Source organism: Misgurnus anguillicaudatus, chromosome 24, assembly GCF_027580225.2.
Source record: "Misgurnus anguillicaudatus chromosome 24, ASM2758022v2, whole genome shotgun sequence".
In the NCBI taxonomy this organism is placed as follows: domain Eukaryota; kingdom Metazoa; phylum Chordata; class Actinopteri; order Cypriniformes; family Cobitidae; genus Misgurnus; species Misgurnus anguillicaudatus.
In genome coordinates, this window is record NC_073360.2 from 50,128,830 (window position 1) to 50,139,970 (window position 11,141).

At 40.1% G+C, this 11,141-nt stretch overlaps 1 long non-coding RNA gene across 1 annotated transcript; it reads right to left on the minus strand.

Annotated features, from left to right (window-relative positions):
- Nucleotides 1-8,498: 8,498 nt before the first annotated feature.
- On the minus strand, nucleotides 8,499-9,623 carry LOC129438576 (uncharacterized). Its single transcript, XR_012367805.1, has 2 exons — nucleotides 8,822-9,623; nucleotides 8,499-8,628 (listed from the first exon to the last, which is right to left on the minus strand). It is a non-coding gene; the product is annotated as an uncharacterized lncRNA (long non-coding RNA).
- Nucleotides 9,624-11,141: the final 1,518 nt, after the last annotated feature.

Sequence of the window (11,141 nt, forward strand, 5' to 3'; positions counted from 1 at the left end):
ATGCTCAGATTATGAATTAACTGAAATAAACCTTGATAATAAATTAACTGAAATAAACCTTGATAATAAATTAACTGAAATAAACCTTGATAATAAATTAACTGAAATAAACCTTGATGATGTATGCAGCCTGCATATGCAACCTCTGGAGGATGCAGCTTTCTGTTTGAACCTTTTACAGTGCATGCTTTATATTCTGTCTTTTACTGCGTTTTGTTTTTTTGGTTGGGTTTCCAATAATGTTCGTTCGGGAACTCACATTAAGTCTGAGAAGCATTGTGTGTCTGTTGATCAGTGTCAGAGGTCTCACCAGATTGAACCCTCACACAGAGTTTACATGATTTAATGTCTGCATGTTCTTGCTCAAAAAATGACAGTGGCTGTATCATTTCTATTGTAAATAAATGGACATATATTAAATATTCAAATGGATTTAAACATTGTTTGACTAAAAATTAGTGTTTCTCTCCCTCGAAAGTGAAAGTGAAGATGGCGTCCGTGAGACGAGTCCGTGAGACGAGTCCACTATCGCCCCCTGCAGGCATTTGTTATAATACATACATAATGCTTTTTATTTATAGGACACAAATGCTCCGTCGAGTTCTTCATCTAAAAGCCTTTTTTACTATCTTATTCCTATTTATATATTAAGTTTTACCTAGGAATACTTTACCGTGAGGATTATTGAGCAGTACTACCACGTGAAACTATTTATCACTAATAAACACCCACAGTGTTAGCATATAGCCCGCTAGCTTCAACAAACGCTGCCGACTGAAGCTAGCATTTTCCGATCTAATGGCGGATTCATCTGATATATGCTTTTCTGACCTGTCCTCGCCTGAGCGGGAAGCTGCGAATGAGTTGATCGGTTTGAGCAGATCCAACGCGAGCTACAGCGCCCACTTCACCATGTCTCCGGACGTCCACAAGCGACCGAGGAATGCGACAAACGAGTGCTCCACGCGATGCAGCTTTACGGACCGTAAGCGAGTGAACGGAGACGCCATTGCCCAACATGAAAGCGATCGGGAAGCTGTGGAGGAGCCGCTGCCCGGCCTTCGCAGATTCAGCATGCCCAACATCACCCTGGACCCAGACGTTCGCAGGCGACTGAGGCGTACCACAACCAAACCCCCAACGCGATGCAGCTCCGCGGAGCGCGTTCGGGTAAACAAAGACGCCATCGCCCAGCATGAAAGCGGTAAGACTCCGCTTGTTATTGTAACATGTACTACTTGCTACATGTATAGTTTAGCTTCTGCCGTTAGCATAGATGGGTTTACATGCACTAAGTGTATTGAAGTATTAAGATTAACTGAGAAGGTTGCTGAACTAGAATCGCGCATCCGAACGCTAGTTGAGGATAGCAAAACCGCTAATGTTACTGTTGTAAATACTGTATCGAGCGAAAAGACTAATGGCTCGGTTCCGACATCAGATGCTAATGTAAGCATTACAAACAATGTATCGAGCGCACATAGTGTTCCGACATCAGATGCTAATGTAAACATTATAAATACTGTATCGAGCGCGCATAGTGTTTATCATAATACACATGGCTCGGTTCCGACATCAGAGTCAAGTCGGCGGTCTAACTGGGTGACTGTCAGGCGGCATAGTCATATACGGCGTCCATCTAAGACCCATAACGTTACGGTACTTTCTAACAGATTCGATCCCCTAAGGAATACACTAGCTGAAACACCTGTTAAAAGTGCCCTGGTCATTGGAGATTCTATACTCAGGAACACTAACATTGAGGCACCAAACACCCTAGTCGACTGTATACCGGGAGCCAGAACGTCTGACATTAGATCCAAACTTAAAGTGCTGGCTAATGCTAAACGGAAGTTTTCTAAGATTGTTATTAACGCCGGAACAAATGACACCAGACTCCGACAGTCGGAAATCACCAAAGATAATATTAAGGAGATGTGTGAAATTGCAAAAACAATGTCAGACAATGTAATATGCTCTGGTCCCCTCCCCGCCTACCGGGGAGATGAAACACATAGTAGATTAGGGTCTCTCAATGGCTGGATGTCAAAGTGGTGCCCTCAGCATAATGTAGGGTTTATAGACAATTGGAAGCATTTCTGGGGTAGACCATGTCTCCTAACCCGAGATGGCCTTCATCCGACATCAGAAGGAAGTGCTATACTCACCAGAAATCTGATTAATATTCTTAATTCTGATATAGTATGACTATCCAGGGCCCAGGTCAGGAAACAGACAGATCAGCTTAACTGTCCGTCTGTTAGCTGGCATGATATGTCTAGATCACATATATCCCAGAACTTCGAGTCGATCTTACCAGAATATCCACACATTTAAACTGTATCTGTTCCCCGAACAAGCAAATACAGAGCACCGCTTGCCACAACACGTACAAATTTGACCAACATAAAATTAGAAAACAAAACATTACAAGATGAACCTCGAATGTTAAAATTCGGCCTTCTTAACATTAGATCGCTTACCAATAAAGAACCTATTGTTAATGAAATAATTAATGACCAAAACTTAGATGCACTCTGTTTAACAGAAACCTGGCTTAAAGCAGACGACTACATTAGTTTAAACGAATCCACCCCACAAGACTATTATTATAAACACGAACCTAGGTTAAAGGGGAGAGGGGGTGGTGTAGCTACAATATACAACAAAATTTTTAAAGTAAACCAAAAATCTGAACTAAAATTTAAATCATTTGAACTAATGTTGTTAAATATGGAAATAACTGATCGTAACCACAAACAGCTCTCTTTTGCCTTAGCTACAATCTATAGACCTCCGGGCCACCATGCAGATTTCCTTAAAGAAATAGCAGATTTTCTGTCTGAGCTTGTAGTCACTGTAGATAAAGCTCTTATCGTTGGTGATTTTAATATTCATGTGGATAACCATAAAGATGCATTAGGACGTGCGTTTATGGATGTTCTAAATTCTCTCAATATTAGACAAAACGTGACAGGGCCAACGCATACTCGTAAGCACACATTAGACTTAATTCTGTCACTCGGGCTTAATATTAATGACATCAAAATATCACCTCAGAGTGATGCAGTTTCTGACCATTACCTTGTGTCATACACTGTACTTCTAGATAGGATCACTCAATCCACAACATGCTACAGATTAGCCAGAACAATAATTTCCACCACTAAAGATAGCTTTATTAGCACTCTTCCCGACCTGTCCCAAATTAAACATGCAGATAACTGTGATGATCTAGATATTGTAATAGAAAACCTAAACAATGTCTGTTCTAACACATTGGATGCCGTTGCTCCCATTCGAAAAAAGAGAATCAAAGAAAAGCCGCCAGCTCCATGGTATGATCATCACACCGCAGCTCTTAAAAAGGCAATTAGGAAAATGGAAAGAAATTATAGAAGCACAAAATTAGAAGTATGGCGTGCAGCATGTAAAGATAGTGTTAAACACTACAGACTGGCTATTAAAACCGCCAGATCTACCTATCTTAGCAAGCTTATAAATGAGTATCATAATAACCCTCGTTTCCTCTTTGGCACCGTTGCAAAACTGACTAGAAACAAAGAACAAACAGAAACCAATAGTAAACTCCAACACAATAGTAACGACTTCATGAACTTCTTTTCTAACAAAATTACGGCTATAAGGGAAAACATCGTAGCTACACAGGCAGCCACCACTCTACCCGTTAGTTCACTTAACACTAGACTACCACACGAACATCTTGATTCATTTAAACCTACTACAATAGAAGAGCTCTCTAAACTAGTAACGTCATCCAAATCATCGTCCTGTATATTAGACCCCGTTCCCACAAAACTACTTAAAGAGGTATTTCCTGTAGTGTCAACCCCGGTTCTAAATATCTTTAACTCATCGCTAGAAATAGGATACGTTCCAACATCTTTCAAACTAGCAGTTATTAAACCGCTGATTAAAAAACCACAGCTTGATCAGGGAGAGCTTAATAACTTTAGACCAATCTCAAATCTCCCTTTTCTTTCGAAAATATTAGAAAAGGTAGTGGCAAGCCAGTTACGCACATTTTTGACAAATAATAGTACATATGAAAAGTTCCAATCAGGATTCAGGCCCCACCATAGCACAGAGACAGCGTTGCTTAGAGTTACAAATGACCTCCTATTAACATCCGATCGTGGTGAAATCTCAATTCTTATATTATTAGACCTTAGTGCAGCCTTTGACACAATAGATCATACAATCTTACTCAATAGACTAGAAAACTATGTTGGTATCAGTGGTCAGGCGCTAGCATGGTTTAGGTCGTATCTAACCAATCGCTATCACTTTGTTTATGTAAACGAGGAAGAGTCATATCACTCCCTGGTTGAATACGGTGTACCGCAGGGATCGGTTTTAGGTCCTATCCTGTTCTCGTTATACATGTTACCTCTAGGAGACATTATCAGGAAACATAACATAAGTTTTCACTGCTATGCGGATGATACCCAGCTTTACATCTCCTCACATCCCAGCGAAACACACACGTTTTCTAAGCTAACAGATTGCCTTAGCGATGTTAGTGACTGGATGGCACATAACTTTCTTAAGCTGAACTCCAATAAGACAGAGATACTTATTATTGAACCGAATCGCTACAAACATAATATGTCAGATTACACGTTGCACATAGATGGCTGCACTGTGGTGCCATCTTCCACGGTAAGGAACTTAGGTGTGATGTTCGACAGCAACTTATCCTTCGATAGTCATATCGCCAACGTCTGCCGTACAGCTTTCTTCCACCTTAGAAATATCTCGAAAATACGCCATATACTGTCTACATCTGACGCAGAGAAGCTTATCCATGCTTTTATGACCTCTAGAATAGACTATTGTAACTCGCTACTCGGGGGATGCCATGCAAATCAAGTAAACAAGCTTCAGCTAGTTCAAAACGCTTCCGCAAGGGTACTTACTCGATCTAAAAAGTACGACCACATAAGCCCAATTCTGGCATCTTTACACTGGCTACCAGTTAAATATCGCATACAATTTAAAATATCACTACTCACCTACAAAGCTTTAAATGGCCTAGCACCCTCATACCTTAGAGAATTACTATCAGAATACAATCCATCACGCACACTACGGTCACAAAATTCTGGTCTCTTGATTATCCCTAGACTATCAAAAGTGTCTAAAAGTGGAAGGTCATTTTCCTACTTAGCCCCTAAGCTCTGGAATGATTTACCAACCGATGTCCGAGAATCAGACACAGTCGATAATTTTAAATCTAGACTTAAAACTTTTCTCTTCAACAAAGCATTCGCATAATTTGTCTAGTAAAAGTACTTAACTCGAAATAGTTACTTGTACCGAACAAAGCACTCGCGGTCATAAAACAGACCAACCAAATAAATAAATAAAAACCTTATCTTAACGTATAGTCGGATTGCGATTTTGGAACTTTCGTGTTCTTGTGAATAGTATGCCATACAAACCCGTTTGCCACTGAACCTGCATTAACGACGACAGTGGGGCATCCGGCCTTAGTCAAACGGGTTGGCACGTACGGTTGGGTTGGGCTTTTGGCGCTTTCTTTATATTGCGAATACTATTCCATACAGACCCGTTTGCCACTGAACCTGCATTAACGACGACAGTGGGGCTTCCAGCCTTAGTCAAACGGGTTGGCACGTATGGTCGGGTTGCGATTTTGGCGCTTTTTTGTGTCTTGTGAATAGTATGCCATACAGACCCGTTTGCCACTGAACCTGCATTAACGACGACAGTGGGGCCTCCAGCCTTAGTCAAACGGGTTGGCACGTATGGTCAGGTTGCGATGTTGGCGTTTTCTCATGATCTTGTAAATAGCATGCAATATAGACCCGTTTGCCACTGAACCTGCATTAACGACGACAGTGGGGTTACAGGCCTTAGTCAAACGGGTCGACAGGTTTCATTTTCTCTTTCTCTTAAAAATCAGAAGCTGACCCTTAGTTACCATATATACCGTCGCAGTGGGCCCCCAATTTGCAAAATCCTCAACTGTGGATAATATAATTATGCCGCAATAGTTAGTCTGTCTGAAACTAAGCTGATTAAACCACATCACTGTGTGACACTTGCATTACATGTGAACGGCCCCTACGCTAATATGATTTTGTTTTTCTCTCCCTGTCCTGTCCTCGACCCTGAGGACAATGGGACAAACAGACCCAGTTCCGGTAGATGTGAAAGTCGACTCACCTCTGATCTACTGGTCGTCCATCACTGTGATGCCCAGCTGATGCCTGACCAACGACCACCGGCAGAACCCGCTTAAACCCCGCTTAATCCCCGCTTAATCTCCTTATCCGTTTATATGTGTTTATATACATATATATCTCCCAAGGGTTTTTCCCTCCTAGGACTTTTTTTTTTCCTCGGCTCAACAACCCGGGGTTTTTGTTTTTTTTCTCCTAGGGGTTTTTTTACCCCGGGGAGGTAGCCTGCTTGGGCTTAATTTAGCTTCTTCTCCTAGACGTTACATTAGTAATACGCTCGTTCATAATGTAGATTCATAGCCTCAGCAAATTTGACAGCTTATGCTATTGTGTATTATGTTGTGCTATCTGTCATTTTTCTGTGCTTTTACTGCTTCTATTAATGTAAAGCTGCTTTGAAACAATTGAGTATTGTGAAAAGCGCTATATAAATAAAATTGAATTGAATTGAATTGAATTGAATTAATGTGTTTGTTCATGTAATGTTGTTTAATGTAGCTTGCTTTTAATACTTTATTTGAACCAATTATTATTGCATCTTCGTTATTATGTAATTTAAAAGACTACTGCTCACTTGGGTCTATTTTTATTACCAAAAAATAACAAATTTCTTCATTATCAGTTCGCAAAAAAATTGTTAGGGACAGTCCTTGATTAGTTGAAACTTTTAAAAATGATGTGATTTCAGTTTCTTGTTCATTTATTTTATCGTGGAGGATTTCTTAAAGTGTAAAAATAACGTCTTGTCTCGTTCTCGTGAACCCAGTCTGGTGTCTCGTCTCGTGGATTAAGTGTCTCGTCACACCCCTACTAAGCAAACACTACTCAATAGAAGAAAGGCCCAAACAATCATTGCACTGCCTTTAAAATAATGAATGCTTACCTTCTCCCATATTATTATGAGAGTAGAACATTCTGTTTCCTGCGATTGGCTGATTTAGTTCTCACTATATACATTTAGATGCAACCAAGTAATCCGGCTGTAATCCCATTGATAGCTCAATTGTATTGAAAAGCCTCATGTTAACACCTTATTCAAGACAATTGAGGTTGATCAGATGCTTATTTTGATCTTATTGGGGGGGGGGTGTTGTCCAAACTGTGATCTGATCATCAGGAAAAAATTAGGCATGTAAACGCGTGAATCTAGTATTTTCTCAGTCTGATGCAAGAAAAAAAACTTTCTCTAACTCAGCTTTGTACATTTATCCAGAGATAAAATGTAAACCCGTTGATAGATGCTGTGCTGCTTTTTTCGAGTTCAGATTGGGGCTACTGTCTCGGCTGGGTTTTTTTTTTTTGCTAGAGATGAACGAAATTCCGTCTATTAGTTATTGTTATTTGGACCGTGAATAGTCGTGGATTATTTTGGGCTAGTTATGAATATGCATTTCGATTGCGCAGACATTCAGATTACATAGGATGTACAGTACATGTAAATTTGCTTTTTAATCCAATTGCAATGTTTAGATTACAACGATTGATTTAATTAGGGTTTGGCATCAGGCCTTACACTAGTCTTTAATAACCCAGGCACCTTAGCTAGCACCTGATGGTACCTGATACTTCTGAAGCACTAATTTTTTATTATGTTTTTGTGTTAGTTGGGTAACACTTTATTTTACGACCCGCAAAGTACCGCGTAATTAAACCGAATTTACAGCGTACCTATTTGTAACAACAGAGTACCTCTACAGTACGTACTTGTAGGTATAAGGGAACAATATTTTAAGTTTGGGGTAATAAGGGGGTAAGAATATATGGAAAATTATAAATGATTTATTCTCTAAGTATGTCATAACTACAGGGTACTTATTGTAATATTACGTGGTATGTATGACTTACGTCTATGGGTATATGGTCTATGTGTAATATGTTTTTTTTTCATATATGCTACTTACCTGATGAAGTGTATTGTATAGCCTACAGTTGATGTCTACAAGCCACGTCGGCAAATAAAATATAAAGGCGCAAAAAAAATAATAGCAACTTGTACCACTTTGATGTGTATATGTATACAGGAGTTACCATGTAACTATTACCTTTGCGGGCTGTAAATTAAAGTTGGGATTATTACCCACTTGTTCTGTGTATTTACCAGGTAACTCTCATATTTGCGGGCTGTAAACTAAAGTGGTGCTTTGTTCACCTCTTGTTATAAATGTTATAGGGTAAATACCATAAACATACAGAATATTGTTATTTTTATTTTAAAACAACTTATTTCGAAACATCTTTAAAACACTATAATTAAGCCAACACTTAATGTTTATTATCACATAACTTTTATTTCAAATAAAAAGTCATGACAATTATTCGTTGTTTTTGCGGCTGGCTTCCTCTGTTGGTGTTCTTGTCCACTCGGATGTTGAGTTGATGTCGTCTCACAAATGCTGTTCTTCATTACATATAAAAAACATAAATGAAAGCCTTCAGTAAATGTTTCTTCACTGTGACTTGTCAAAAAACTGAGTTTTCTGAGCCAGTTATAAACTTTAGGCTAATTTATGTGCTAGCTAGCTGCTACTGTTAAACTGTCTTGAAAAACATTGTTTGAAATGCGTGAGTCATGTATTAACAAAACCAGTCACCTTATCCAGCATGCGGATCGTGCTCACATCACTCGCAGCCGTACTCCACAGGGTAGAAAGTTTTTAAAACCTCTTAAAGAAATTTCACCTCAGGATCGCGTTCCAGCAAACCTCCTGCAGACGTCTGCGTGCTCTACACATGCGCAGTAGCCTACTCATGTAGTCGTCTTTTGCTTTAGCCGGAGCTGATATCTGCTGTTGTTTCATTCTGGATTGCCATTGCATAAATTATATTTGGCTAAAATACTTGTGTTTACACATGTTGCAAAGTTTTATTCTACCAATGATAACACCTATTAAAAATAAACAAATAGCGTGCTGCTTTGTGGTCATTATTGTGTCATTTGAAATAAAATTAAATAAATTGCAAAGCACCACTTCAAATATGTCCGCAAATGTAAGAGTTTCCTGGTAAATGGGGAATAAGTTGCTATTTTTATTGTACTTACCTTAAAAAAAGATAACCACATTAAATCAGTTGGACTTTTGTTATTAAAAGCAAGTAATATAGGCTACTAAAATAAAAGTGATGTGCTTTTATATTTATTTGCCGATGTGGCTCGTAGACATCGACTGTATACAACATTCAGTAGTCAATATGAAAAATCCACAATAAAATAAAATAAAAAAATAAAACATAATTTACCCATAGACTTGAATAAGTCATACATACCATGTAATATTATAATAGGTACCATGTAGTTATAAAATACTTAGAGTATAAATAATTTATAATTCTACATATTCTTAACCCCTTATTACCCCAAACTTAACATATTATTCCCTTATACCTACAAGTACGTACTGTAGAGGTACCCTGTTGTTACAAATAGGTACGCTGTAAATTCGGTTTAATTACCCGGTACTTTGCGGGTCGTAAAATAAAGTGTTACCGTTAGTTGTTATGTTTCATAGGTTCCTTTGTCTTCACCAGCTGTGCAATATGCCTAACATATGTTCTTTGTTTACAGAGCCTAATTTCTTTTGCTGGGGCTGTTCCTTCTGCAACAGAGGACTTTAATTTAACTGCTCCAAGTCTTTTCTTACAACTTCACAGTCAGCAGACTGGAACCATTAGAGAAAATGGTTTGTTTGAGTCAACAACCATATTTATTCACTGGATAAATGGTGGTCAGGTTAGTTAATCTTAAGAAATAAAATTATGCAAATAATGTTTTATAATGCTTACATTTATGCAATACAATGGTAATACAAATGGTTTGGAAAGTGTGATATTACTTTACTCAAAAACAAAACCATCTGGGACTGCTCCGGCGCCGGCGCCTCCGTCTGGGACTGCGCCGCCGCCTCCGTCTGGGACTGCGCCGGCGCCTCCGTCTGGGACTGCGCCGCCGCCTCCGTCTGGGACTGCTCCGCCGCCTCCGTCTGGGACTGCTCCGCCGCCGGCGCCTCCGTCTGGGACTGCTCCGCCGCCTCCGCCTCCGTCTGGGACTGCGCCGCCGCCTCCGTCTGGGACTGCTCCGGCGCCGCTGCCTCCGTCTGGGACCGCTCCGCCGCCGGCGCCTCCGTCTGGGACCCCTCCGCCGCCGGCGCCTCCGTCTGGGACTCCTCCGCCGCCTACGCCTCCGTCTGGGACTCCCCCGCCGCCTACGCCTCCGTCTGGATCTCCTCCACAGTCTCCTCTGTGGTATGCTCCACCGTCTCCTCTGTGGTCTCCTCCGCGGTCTCTCTTAGGGTCTCCACGGTCTCCATCACCCATACCTCCATGGTCTCCTTCACGCTCTACACTTTCTCAACATTCTTCTCTGAGTCCTTTAGATTCAAACATAAAGGATGTATTACGCACTTTGCATTCAAATGTTCTTTTTCACGTGGCGCCACCAACAGCAAATCGAATTAACGTTGTGAGGACAGACATTGTTGAAAGTGCTTTCCGAGCATTTAAAAGAAAGCAATTCAATCCTAAAATGAGACTTGATGTTGTGTTCGTTGACACCTGTGGTCTAGGTGAAGGGGCTGTGGACAATGGTGGACCCACCAGGGAATTTTTGACCCTGGTACTGAGAGATCTATTGAATTCGCATTTCTTTGTTGGGCCGGCATCTGTGAAAAATCTAGGGCTAGACTCTATAGGTAAGCACGTTACAGAATTGCTCATAGATTACAATTTACAGAATATGTTTGACAAGTATTTGATTATATCGTTGCATGTTTTTGTGTCCTGTTCAGGTCAATTTACTTATATGCTTAACTACTCCCTGATCTGTTGCTTTAGTTACTGTCCAAATGAGGCTGTATGTTATCTTCAGAACTTACACAACATTATAAAAGATGTCTACAAATTGTATTTTATATTTAC